The following is a 14,424-nucleotide window of genomic DNA, read 5'->3' as shown; positions in this document are numbered from 1 at the left end:
CACTTACACTTACAATTAGTTACAAACATACATACATAATGTAATACTGTGTTTCCCAATGAGGAGCATAGGAGCCCAGGGCTGCGCAAGTTGGTCCTGACATTTAAGGTGAGAATGACCAGCCTCACACATCCCTGAGTGGCATTACATGAGCAATAAACCTTAACCATCCCCTGGATATAAGCCTACACAGGGTCAGTCCGGTTGGAGTGCCTTAATTACACACAAACCACCAAGCATCATAGTTGAGTTAGCATAGTAAATGGTTTCCTGGCGCATAGGAAACCATTCGGCTTTACACTTAGTGTAGAGTCACTCAGAGACAGAAGGAAGAGGAGAGAAAGAGGGAAGGAAAAACAGAAGAGGAAGGAAGCAGAGAAGGAAGAGAGGCAAAGGCAGTCACCCGAGAGCAGCACTACATCGAGTGAGTGGATGGTGAGCACCCCCACCTACCACATCACAATTAGTTTCTTTCACATATTTTCATTTTATGAGTCACTTTTCTGGAAGTTGACGTGTGTGTGAAGTCACGGTAGCAGTCTCCCAAATATTAGCCAACCTGACACTCTGGACACCATGTTGTCACTTTCCTTCATATATGTTCACGCCTGCTAGTGTTCTTGCAGACATGGCACAAAGTGTGCCTTTGTTTTCTTGCTTCTGTTAATGTTGTAAGCCAAATGATGAACTAGCAACTCCGAGCATGAGTGGATGAATACACAAAATTATCAGGGCAGAATACAGGGTGCAACTTTTGATATTGCCAGTTGATACTCCACAGTGGCTTACACTCAGCCTGGCCAAGTACCCAATCCATGCACTTGCTGAAAAGCGTGGGAGTAAGGGACACACCCCTCTCTTATATCACTATGAAGAAGTCTGATGTTCCCTCTCCACACTTGACAGCACTCTCAGTGTTTGAATACCCTCCAGCAATTGGTCAGTCTGTCTCTGCCGGGATCCCACTGAGTTGCAGGAGTCCCCATAGTACCTCCCGATTTACTGAATCAGACACCTTCCTGGGATCTGCAAGCAGAAAGCAGACCTTGTCAATACTCAAGACAACCCTCCACGAGAACTCAAAGGACTAGGATACAGGCAACTGTAGACATCTTGGTTGTGAATCCGGATTGCTCAGGCCTTTGAAACATAAGCAGATGGTCCTGGATACACATCAGGAGTGTGAGAACCTTGTCTGGCACATTATCACTGTAATAGCATGGTAGTTACTAGAGTCATGCTGATTTCCTTTCCCTTTCCAGAAAGGGGTGACAAAACTCCTCGTCTAGTTAGGAAGAATGATTCAAGTCCACCAGACTGTGTCTGTGACTGCATGTAATGTCCTGATCATGGCTTTACCCTCAGCTTTGATCTTTTCCACTGGGATGCTGTAAACACCAGATGCTCAGCCACTTTTCAGCCTATCCTCTTCCTTCTTAATTTTCTTTAGAGAACGTATATATGTGTGATAATAATAATCTGGCCTTTTGTTTCTGAAAAGCGCCAGTTCTTCCTTTGGGAATTCATTAACTCTCGACACATACATTATTTTTACAGTTACAAGAATTGTGACATTTCCCGTATATAATACAAGCTACATCATATATACATGAAAGTGGCAATAATTAAACCCTATAATTATCCATCATGGTACCTATCTTCAGGTCATAGCATTTTGAAAAAAGAAAGGCTTTCAGCTGTCCCTTAACCCCTTCTTTACCGACCCCTCCCCCCAATGTAAACACTACGTTTACCCCCCATACCGACCTGATAGCTCCCACTCCCATGGTGTGAGGGGTAGTGTATATTTTTTGCCACGTCGAAACTATTCACTCTTTGTGATTTGTTTGTATACTGATGATCATATAAACCCAGCATGATGATGATGGTAATAAAAAAAGATCATATAATAAATCATTACGGTATATAAGTTTACATATCTTATGCTGAAGTACTGTTACCCAGGTAACTACTGTACAAACTGGCTTGAAAAAATGTCCTGCACAGATGGATGGCTTATTTATTTACCTTATGAGCTGAGCATGAAGTGTGTGGACACACGTGATGGTGATGGCGACCTTGACCCACTCGCTGCTGAGAGTGCAGCGTCACTAAGCTCGCTACTAATTTCCTCCTCCTCCTCGCTCACATCAACCTCGCTATCATTTTCAGGATCACAGTCATCTACTGACACATCAAACACTGCTGCATCATCATCTGATACATCTAAATAAGTATGCTCATGAGGAATAAACTCGTCACTGTCGGAATCCGCCAGAGACGCCATGAGAAAAAAATATCCTGTACACCCTCTCTCGTGGTCAAGTGCATGGTAACTGACTCTCTCAGGCAGGCCAAGGGGTGTAAATTTTGCTGTATGTCAGCAGAAAATATAGTATGATATCTGTAGTAGAAATTATAAATAATATAATGATTGGTCTAAAAGAGGTTACATCACAGATGAGTGAGCAAGTCATTGGTGCCACCGCAACTCAGTCATGTCATATCTTATGATGTCAGAATTCGTCAGAACTTCGTCACAGTCTTTATTGTCAAAACACAGAGCTGTTGCTAACACGAGGTCCTCAGAAACAGCCTTACCGGGCTACCCTGAGGCCCATAAGCTGCCATTCATTAGAGGGTGTATCAGCATACCACGGTAGCAGTTCCGGTGTCTCACGGGTGTTTACAGGCGATGTACGGGGGTACATCAAAACACATTTTCGGTAAAGAAGGGGTTAAAGGATTCAACAAGCAAGGCTTTCAGCTGTCTCTTAAACGATTCAACAGTAGAGAGTTGTCTTATGGACAATGGCAATCTGTTATATAATCTAGGGGCTCTGTACACAAAAGAACGATCAGAGAAAGATGACTGGTGAATGGCTCCTGGCTCATCAAGACGCAAGGAATCATCTTTACTGCGTAACATCACACCTGGGCGTGCCAATGGGAGTTTTAACAATTCAGCAAGATACTTTGGTTCACCAAACTTAAGAACCATGAATGTAATAAGACACAGTTTAAATTAAATTCTAGCCTGTACTGGTAACCAATGCAACTCAATCAGAAACAGGGTAGTTGAGGTTCACGGGGGGGTGGGGGGACCAAAGATAAGGCATGCTGCCCTGTTCAACACAGACTGAACTTTTGTTAGTATATTATTTGGACAACCAACCCATAGTGAATTATGATAATCAACACGAGACAAGACCACTGCATGGACCAATGTTAAGAGGCACCATCTGTTCAGGAATTTTCTCAGAGTACAGATTTCTGATATGCAACTTACACCCTCTGACAACCTGATTAATATATTCTTTTTAATTTAACTTAGAATTAACATAAACACCCAGATTTCGAACAGAACTGACTGGATGAAGCTGTGACACGCCAATGTTCAAAGCCAGGGCATTGTCAGTGTCATCACCCCTTCTGTTTCCTCTGATGATGATGATCTCAGTTTTACCATCATTCAGCTTAAGTTTCCTCTTAGCCATCCAGATCTTAATATCAGACATCAGAGATTCAAAATTTGTCTTAATATCGTTGATATCTAACATCTTAACATAGAGTTGGATGTCATCAGCATAAAAATGATAGGACATATCGTGAGCATCAAATAGAGACGATAATCTGCTTGTGTACATAGTAAATAGAATTGGACCCAAAACTGATCCTTGAGGGACTCCAAATAGAAGGGGAGCAGAATCAGAGCAAGCATAATCAACAAGCACTCTCTGATATCTGTCCGATAGATACGACTTCAGGAGCTAAAGGGCACTGTCACGAATGCCATAAAATACAGATCATCCAACAATAGTTTATGATCTACTGTATCAAAAGCTGCAGACAGATCCAACAGAACTAGGAGAGAGGACATCCCACTACAAGTGTTTGCCACCAAGTCACTCTGAATCCTTGTTAGTGCAGTATCAGTAGAATGGTATTTTCTGAATGCTGATTGAACAACAGGAACAACTCTGTTGTGTTCCAGTAGTGGTATGAGTTGATCGAGTATGACCCACTCAATAATCTTGGATAAAAAAGACAGGTTAGAGACAGGATGATAATTTGTCATGCTCTCGACATCAATGCCAGGTTTCTTAATTAGGGGCCTATGCAAAACACATTTCTCAGATAGCACAATGTTACTTTCTAAGAAGCATCTATTTATTATGTTGCAGATAAATTCTGCAGTGTGCTCATACACATCAGGCAGTTGTGACATGTTACAGGGATCGAGTGAGCAAAATGTTTTATTAAGTTCTCTGGTGTAACATTTGACTTTGTTTACATCCAGCAGATGAAGTGTTGAAAGCAAATGATCCCTGGTGCTCCATGGCTGGAAGTCAGCTGAGTATGCTTCACTAGGAGAACTGCTGTCTAAATCGCTTCTTATGCGAGATATCTTACTTGTAAAAAGTGAAGCAAAATCAGAAGTCAGTTGGGCATCAGATACAGAAGTTGGTTTAACAGTTAAATTCCTCTGACCAACCAAATTGTTCACAACTGCAGACAGTTTTTATTTTTTATCACCACCACATGAATCAACTTTATTTTGATAATACCAAGCCTTTTGGGCTTTTACAGTGTGAACGACTGCTCTTCTCACGAAAACAAAACACAAACGAATTACAGTACTTCGGTCCGCCACAAGCGCCACTCATATTCTGCCTTTCTACGGTGTCTACACAAAGAATTAATGGATGGACCATACCATGGAGAATTATCATGTACAGTGATTGTTTTTACTACCTCAGGACAATAATGGTTAAAAATTGACCTAAGCTTGTAAATATCAATCAGTTCATCAGAAGAAAGATTTAATGAATCAGTGTAGTTTAAATGCTGATCAGTTTCAAGACACATCAGCTGATGGTCAACATTCCTGTAATTTCTGAACCTGATGACCTCTTTATATGAAGGGGATTTTGTGCCATCCAAACTAAGAGTAATCAGGGCATGATCAGAGATGAGGGGGTCAAATGAGTCAATCTCCATATCTGATGTGCACCTGCAACCAACAGGTGACAAGTTCAAGTCAAGGACATGTTCTGAGACATGAGTTGGATTACTCACATGATTGAAAAATTTGTTCTGAGTGATCAACTCAGGGAATTCTGAAGAAAATGGTTTTGACTCTGGACTGTCAACCCAATAATTGAATTCACCACAAACAAGAAGTCCTCCAGGTTTAGGAGAAAACTCTTCATGAAACTGCCCAAACTCCTCCATAAAACCTCGATCTGTGCCTGGATGACCTGGTCAATAAACAGTTGCAATTCTAATGGTATTCTGATGGAAATTTATTAATACTTCCATAAATTCAAATGAAGATGGGGTCAGGTCTCAGTCAATGAGAGAAACGTTTGCAAGTGCTGCCAAGTAGATGAGTGCTACACCTCCTCCCGGATAGTCAGCTGCAGGCCTGGGAATGTGTCTTAGGCAAAGCATTATGAATAATATCGATATCAGACTCTTACAGCCAGATTTCAGTCAAGCACAAAATGTCAAGCTCGTGCTGATTTAGAGTTTCTTTAATATAGTCTATCTTGTTACGGATAGAATGAATTTTTAAGAGACCCATCCTTAACTGGTTCAAGAGGGACGTATCAGTTTTTTGAATGGTTAAAATTGGTGTTTTCAGTCAATCTGTTCCTATGAGAAATCATAATTGGACAATCTCTACTTGATGCAAAATGGGCAGCCGACTGTGAATTTGAATTAGCATCTTGATGTCTTAAAGAAGAGCAGTTGATGCATTTGGGAGAATTTCTGTTACTACACTCCTTAGATTTATGGGCTCCAGCACAAAAGACGCATTTAGGTGCATCATTTTTCCTAGAACATCTCTCAGATGTATGACCAAAGCCTTGACAGTGATGACACTGTGTAACCCAGAATCTATTGAAAGCGCGGCATCTTGTAAGATCCACATATATGTACTTGCCCTGTTCTACAGTGGAGGATCTCACCTCTGGCGACATCTTCAAGACAGCAGTTTTGGTGTCATTCCTTGTTCTTGTGAAGAGAAGGTTAAGGGTACAACCTTGATCAATGAGCATCTTAACTTTATTGTTTTTTCTCAGAATGTTTGGGATGATGTCAGAGTTACCCAAGGAAGAGGAAGAGCCTGTCACGGTCATTTTAGGCAACATTTTCTTTGGCTCAGATATGCAAAAAGTACCCTCAGAGCCAAAATGATCAGTCAGCACCCCAGTTGCTTCATCTTTGGCCTCAGCTGACAGAAACTTCATTACCAGCCCTTCAGCCTTGGTCTTAAGGCAGCTATCAACCGGTACCGAGTTAAGTACATCTGTGATGCCTTCTGGTCCCATCTGATTTGTCAGGGCATCATTACCGCTCATGTGTTTCACAATCAGTACTTGCTGACTATGAATGGCTTTTTTCCACCCATGAGCACTGATCTCAATCATGCCCCCAGGCAGATCCTTCCCTTCCCCCATGAGAGACCTGTGAACAGGATCCGCAGATGACTTGGCCTGATCTTGTGTGACTGCCATGGGTGATGAGACCTTGGTCTCTAGTGCCTCCAATCTGTTTGAAACATCTCTAATTGCCTGAAAGATCGGGCCAATAACTTTTATCTTCAAACTCCTCCTTGGTTACATTTCTTCCTTCACCAGCCAAGATCTCGTCTGCTGGTGCAACACATTGGCTACACAGCCAGTGAAAGCCCAACTGGTGACTCGTCTTCATAAATGGATAGTCGCCTGCGTCCAAATTTTCACAAGCTGTATGAACCCACTCACTGCAGTAGGCGCACTTCAGTGTTTGTGCACTTTTTGCTACTGACCTACTGCAGTGAGGGCACTGGTGTTGTTTATTCATGGTAAAGGAGAACAAAAACAAAACAAAAACAATGACAACAACAACAGCAAAAAGTATAAACAATACTACCTGGGTAGCGCCACCCTCGTTTGTCACCCTATTTTTTTTTTTTTTTTTTTTTGGGGGGGGGGAAGAGTGTCTGTGAGGTCACCACAAGCAGGTGGGGTACGACTTCACTACCCTTCTAGGAAAGGTAACCCAAACTGAGGTGCTGCAAAAGTACTGAGAGGGTATTGACAACTTTTCCCAATTCGAGCTTTATAGCTGCAGCAAATACGTCACTTAGGCAAGACCTCCTTGGTTACGATATATATGTATATATATATATATTTATATAGTGCATCCACACACAATGTGAACTCACACAGTGCGAATCACCTGCAAGGTCAGCCCAGAAAATGTTTGTTTTTATTGAATGTGTTTGTGGTAGGTGGTGGCAACCGTCATCCACTTACTTGATGTAGTGCTGCCTACTCCTTCCTTAGCCTTTATCATTCTTTTTCTGTGCCTGCCCTCCTCTCATCCTATTTCTCCCATCTTTCCTGTCACTTCTTATTGCTTTTCTTTCCTTTACAGGTGGCTTTACATTGAGTGACAAGCCAAATGGTTTCTTGTAAGCCAAGAAACCATTTACAACGCTGGTTGGTAACCCTATAACCAAACCATACGTGCTCCCTACGTGTCAGCAAGTGGGTTGGTGGAGGGTTAGTGCCCCTCCCCGTAAAACAACTAACTCAAAGTCAAATGGCCACCCCTTACGGGATTATGGCGTCTGGCAATAGATAGATAGATAGAAATCTGCAAATCAAACTTCCCAACATGCGAATCGGTTGTATGATTCCAAGGCAAAAATGGACTTTCCACCATTTCTACGAGTGTCGGGCAGGACAATGCAAGTCAGTCACATGAAGGTAGGTGGCTGGCATTGAGCAAGTTTCAAAATGGTGGGCAGCTAGCCTGCTATCTGCATGCCATCTACAGACTTTCCTGGGTAAACAGACACTTTTCCTCCATATTGCCACGAGAACACATGTTGTACCTCACATCCTGTGGTCCGTTTTAGCATCATAGCAGTACCCACCTGTTCATCATGCTCTCAGCTGTCGACTTTGAAGGCTTTATGGCACCTCCAAGAGACCTCAGCAGTGACAGTGAGAGTGACAGCGGGGCACCCCGCCCTGTGTGGCAAGAGTAGACGCCCCGAGCCTCACAATCCCACCCGTCTTACTTCTTAACAACCCAGAAGTCACTTAAATGAAGGTCCTATTTGTTGTTTTATTTGTTGGTCCAACAAGAAGTACTATTAGACAAAGTATTAGCAAGGTAGAGTAGGCTGGAAGGGGACACAAAGACCAAGCCCTGGGTGGGCTGTCCACCATTTACCATTTTTCCCATAAGTTCTTTGGTTCACACAATACGAAATCTTAGAATGCGAGGGTTTCTGCCGCCCTTACACTCACATTGTGTGAGGGTGTACTGTATGTATGTGTGTGTGTGTATATATATATATATATATATATATATATATAAATGTCAGTGCAAGGAAGATGGAACCAAAGGCTAGAAACCCACAAGATTGTGCCCTTCAAAAAAATAAATAAATAAATAAAAATAAAATAACAGAGAGTCAAATTCAAAATCCATTCGTTTCAAGATGCCTGGACACACTACATTGGAAAAAGTGGAGGTCGTAGGTAGTAGGATATACAGACAGAGGAAGACCATTCCAGAGTTGAGCTGTTGCATACATAATGAACTGAGAGTAATGGTTAACTCTGCATTAGAGAGTTGGACATAAAAGGGATGAGAGTTTGCTGTTACATGGGTGTTATGTGCCTGCCATAGTGATGGAGGGATGCAAGCAGACAGTTCAGAGGAGCAGTGATGGAATACCAGAAGCTGGAAGCTCTTTAATGCGAGTTTCAGCCATATACAGCTGCTCACAGTACTCAGTCAAAACGAGTCCTGCAGTCACTTGCCTCTGACATGATCTGTCGATTTGCAGCCTGAACAGAGTTAACCTGAGAGGCAGGTCTGGAGTGAAGCTTCTTTAGGATACAGTAAGCAGGTTGAAGGTCATATGCATGAGAGCAACCTACCACCTCCTTAGCGTTATCTCTGACATACCTTTGTTTGTCCCATCACAGCAAAACTTGTGCGTGTTGTGACAGAAGGTTGTGTTGCTCCTAATCCCCAGCCAATCTGGCAGCACAACTCTCCTAATTTGTTGACCGAGTCCCAGGCAAGACAAAATCTCTCCTTGATCTTGGGTGCTCCCCAACAAACTCATAAGCAACTGCCAGAGTAGCCTGCACAAAAGAATTTGTAAAATGCAGAAAACATACTGAAAAGGGAAATTTATGCTTGAAGAACTTTATCTATCTATCTATCTATTGCCAGATGCCTCAATCCCGTTTGGGGTGGCCACAAACAAATCGCCTCCAAGTCGCCCTGTCCCCCGTCATTTCACTGCCCTGCTCCCAGCTCACCCCCCCCTCTCTCATACACCTCTCCACCCCATCCCTCCATCTCATCCTCGGCCTCCCCCTCCCTCTTCCCCCCTCCACCTCACTCACATACACTCTCTTCATCAGTCTTTCACCCTCCATCCTCTCCACATGGCCAAACCACCTCAGTGTGTTCCTCATAACGCTTCCTATCACATCCACATCAACACCACAACACTCCTTTATATCCTCATTCGTCAGCCTGTCTCTCCACGTGATTCCACAGGCTCCTCTTAAATAACTCATTTCCACTGCTCTCACTCTTGACTTGTGTCCTTCCAACAATGTCCAAGCTTCACTTCCGTACGTTAGAGTTGGTATCACAATACTGTCATGTAGTAACTTTTTCACTTCCATGCTCACTTCCCTGTTTCTTATCACTGCTTTCAAAGAACCAGCAACCTTTCTTCCCTGCTGTACCCTTTCAAGCACTTCACTCTCCAAACCTCCATCCTTACTCATCACACTACCCAAGTACTTAAACGTACTCACATTTTCCAATTCCTCACCATCCAACCTCGCTGTACATTCACTAACTTCACCTCTCTCAAAGACCATCACTTTACTCTTCCCTACGTTCACCTTTAGATTCCTTTTCTTACTCTCTCAGACTCATTCACCAAGCCTTGCAGCTCCCCTTCGTCTTCACTCAACAACACAGTATCATCTGCAAACAACAGTACAGGGAGTTTCCAAAAACTATCCTCTCTCACCAGGTCCACTCCAACATCCAGTACCCTACCTTCTACCTCTTTTATTATCTCATCCATGTACAGATTGAACAACCATGGAGACATGACACATCCCTGTTTCAAACTAACTTTCAAAGAGAAAAATTCACTTAGTTCACCATCCACACGTATTGCAGGCTTCGCACCATCGTACATGCTCTTCACAGCATTCAACAGCTTCCCATCTACTCCATATATTCTTAACATTTTCCACAATCCTTGTCTATCCACCTTGTCATATGCTTTCTCCAAATCCATGAAAGCCGCATACAACTTCATTCCCTTCTCTAGAAACTTTTCCACTAAAGATCTAAGAATGAATATCTGATCTACACAACCTCTTCCCTTCCTAAAGCCTCCCTGTTCTTCTCCAACTAATTTCTCTGTTCTTTCTCTAACTCTGTCGATAAGTATCCTACCATACACTTTTCCTATTATACTAAGAAGACAAATGCCCCTATGATTACCACACACTTCTTTTTCCCCTTTTCCTTTGTACAAGGGAAAAATTATACCTGACTTCCAATCCTCCAGGACTCTACCTTCCTCCCAGGCCAATCTGCACATCTTCCACATCCATTCTACTACTATCTCTCCCCCATGCTTCAGCATTTCACCACACACTCCATCAATTCCTGGGGCTTTCCCCGATTAAACTTTCTTCATTGCTTCCACAACTTCTATCCTACTGATTTCTTCCTGTCTTCTCACCTCCCTCCTTCTTCCAGCCATTCCCCAGCCACTTATACTGGCATTACTTCCATCCTCTATGTTCAACAATTCCTCAAAGTGTTCTCTCCATCTGCTCAGTTTTTCTCCCATCTCCACTAGTAATCTACCATTTTTATCTTTCACTCCCCTGCTAACTTCACTTCCATCCTGCCTTACTCTTTTCACCTCTCTCCAGAACATTTTCTTACAGTCCCTCCACTTTACACTCAAATTCCTCATCCACTCTCTTCTTACTCTCTCTTACTAATCTTTTCACCTCTCTCTTTCTTTCCACATATAACTCTCTCTTCCGCCTCTCAACTTCTTCCACTCCCCTATTTCTCATCCATTCATTGTATGCTTTCTTTTTTTGTGTCACAGCCTGTTTCACCTCTTCAGTCCACCACGCTTTTCCTTGCACCCCCCTCCGTCTTCTCTTCCTTCCACACACCACATCACATGCTGCACATATTTCTTCCGTAAATATCTTACACACACCTTCCACGTCTCCCATCTGCTCCAATTCATATTTGCCCAATCGTTCCTCCACTTCTCTCTTATACTCTGCCTTTTTCTCATCCTCTTGTAACCTTTCCACTCTCCTTGCAACTACTCCTTCCTCTCGTCTTTCCCTTCTTCTTTTCCTCCATCTTACTTGCATTCTAATTCTGGCCACCACAAAGTAGTGGTCAGAAAGTCTACTCCCCCAACCTTTATATACTCTTGCATCCTTTACACATCTTCGCATCCTTTCATCCACACACACATAATCAATCATTGCCTTCCTTTCATTCAGTTCACCACCCACCCTTCTCATCACTTGCCATGTATACCTGTGGATCATTTTATGCCTGAAGAGGGTATTGGCTATCACCAACCCCCTCCCAGCACAAATGTCCACTAACGCACTCCCATTCTCATCTATCTCAGCAGGCACACCTCACTCACCAACTATTCCATCCACCTTCACATTCCCAACTTTACCATTCATATCACCAATCAAAAACACTCTCTCATTCCTTCCAAACTTTTCCATGCACACTTCTACATTTGTCCAGAACTCTTCTCTCACTCTTCTAGCACGATCATGTGTTGAAGAACTTTAGATAGTGAAATTTATACTAGCATGTGTCAGATACATTGCAGAAATTTTGATAAAAGTACCTGCAAGAATGTTTTATACCTCAGATAAAATACTGAAGATAATCCTGACCAACATAATCATTATCTAGTATAGATTACCAAACCAAACTTTGACCTGACTAATGTAGATTACCACGAGACCTAGCATAAACCTACCCAAATTTTGACCTCATCATCAGCTTAACTTGCTAACAAAACCCAGTGGGGCCTAAAAATGTAAAACCTGTGGAATATAGTAAATGAATCATATATTTACCACTGAGCATAGTGTAAACAGTAGTGTAAACCAATAAAAGTATTGTACATTAAAAAAAAGAAAAGAAAAGGTAATTGATTTTGGCACCCTGTTTTAACGTGACAGCGTTCAGATTGACTCTGTCGGATACGTGTATGTGAAGCTACAGAATATGGTGAAAGTTTCTGGCATATCAGATAGAGCCAGGATTCTGGGGACTTGAATGATGAGTGAATGGAAGTGTGGCCCATTGAATTGGGCAGACTTAGGCTGTCTGGATGTTGTTACTCCTCACCCTGCCCTAGGATGGGAAAGGAGGTCCAGATGATGATGATGATGATGTAATTGATAAGTACGGTACCACTGTTTGCCGTTCTTGCAGTCCAATTGCTGAATTCTGACTTTTTAAATATGTGTTGGTTCTACTATGCTGTTTTGGTGATTTAAGAACAAAAATACAGTACAGGTGTCCCTCATTTTACATTGTATCGTTTTACGATATTTCGCATTTACGATCCTTCTTCTTTAGTACCAAGTGTTCATTTTAGGTTTGAGCTCCCTTGCATTTACGATTGGGCATGTGGAAATCCTGCACTCACAGGCAGATCAGCTGAGAGATGCGTGGCATACCTGCCCCACCCACACAGTTTCCCGCACTTTTGCCAGTCTCACCCGCGTGTTTGTTCAGCATACAACCTCTGTGCATCTGTGTGCATCAGTGCCCATGATATTACTATTTCTCCTGTTCTTCGTATTTTGCACCCCCAGTGCCACGACCATGATGTCTTGTAAACGCCCTGCAACATCTGGTGCTGGTGATATGAAGCCAAAGAAAGCAAGAACGTCCTTAACCCTGGAGTCTAAGCTTAATATTGTGAAGCAGCACGAAGCAGGTGAGGGGGCAAACTCCATCGCTCGTTCCATCAGTCTTACACAGTCGACTGTATCGACTGTTATAAAGCATGCTGTCAACATTAAGAAAGATGGGGAGACAAGCACGACTCTACAATACATAAAACATCATCATTATTATTGCATATTAGATCACTTGTATAGGACTTGGGTTCCTTATACACGAGTCCAGGAACGCATCCCTATTTATCCCATTAAACCTTAATTTCGCTTTACGATATTTCGGTTTACGATTGCCTTTCTAGGAACGCATACCAATCGTAAAACGATGGAGACCTGTACTGTACTTGTGGTACTCATCATCCTGTGATGCAAAATTTGTACAAGCTGTGTTTGAAGCGTGAAGAAAACAGCCAGTTGAAGGCTGCATAAAGAAATATAATTTCTACCAGCAAAGAAACATTCAAGATTACTCAAAAAAAGGAGAGAAGTGTTAAAAAAAAGTTTGCAGCCAAATCTGACAAAAATTACCAGACACAGTAGTTATGTAGACTTATTCTTTAACATTGTGCTTACCTTTACACATTATTACAGCGCTCAGGTAAGTAGAGGTTAGTACATCATCATATATGTAGTGGTTTTCACCTCCCTTCATTAATTCTCTTCCTCAGAGAAGAAATAAATAAGGGTTGACATTGTACAAGCCACCATGTTGGAGGTTTGTTTAGAACCAGGGGACCATTGTCATGCCAATGTGATGCCGTCACTTTGACTCTTAATCAGTCATCATCATCTGGACCACCTTACCCACCCTAGGGCAGGGTGAGGAGTAGCAATGTCCAGACAGCCCAAGTTTGCCCAGTGGGCCACGCTTCCATTCACTTATTATTCAAGTCCCCGAATCCTGCCTCTTATCAGATACGTCAAAACATTCACCACGTTCTGTAGCTTCACTTAAAGGTATCCGAGAGTCAATCTGGACGCTGCCACGTTAAAAAGGGGTGCCAAATCCCTGATCATGCACTTCTCCTCACAACATTCATTCAGCCAGCTCGATGTCTTGTCAGTTCCCTAGCCTCACCAACTTCCAAACCTCTCTTCCTCACACACTCATCCACCATAACTCTGCATCTTCTCCTTGGCCTACCTTGCTTCCTCCCTCCTTCAAATTCGCTCAGATATACCTTTTTCACCACTGCTGTTATGTTAATTAAAAATATACATTAATGGGTAAAGTAAAAGATGGAAATGAGTGGATGAAGTACGTTTGGAGATGCACATCACTGCAGTTATGTGGGTATCTAAACTTGGCTACTGATGGAATGGGTTTATCATACAGGTGTTATGAGAGTGACTTGGTGACGCGAATTATACTGAGTGTAAGTGTTATGCT

The 14,424-nt window shown here is 42.5% G+C and overlaps 1 protein-coding gene across 1 annotated transcript in view; it reads left to right on the top strand.

The window, feature by feature from the left end:
• LOC145412518 (uncharacterized) overlaps positions 1-14,424 on the top strand; it is a 491,890-nt gene that overhangs the window by 217,881 nt on the left and 259,585 nt on the right. The gene's annotated exons all lie outside the window — the stretch shown is intronic.

Source organism: Coenobita brevimanus, chromosome 93 (genome assembly GCF_032717465.1).
Source record: "Coenobita brevimanus isolate Jiangsu-jjx chromosome 93, ASM3271746v2, whole genome shotgun sequence".
In the NCBI taxonomy this organism is placed as follows: Eukaryota; Metazoa; Arthropoda; class Malacostraca; order Decapoda; family Coenobitidae; genus Coenobita; species Coenobita brevimanus.
The sequence above is the reverse complement of the archived record's forward strand: the minus strand, read 5'-3'. Positions and strand labels throughout refer to the sequence as shown.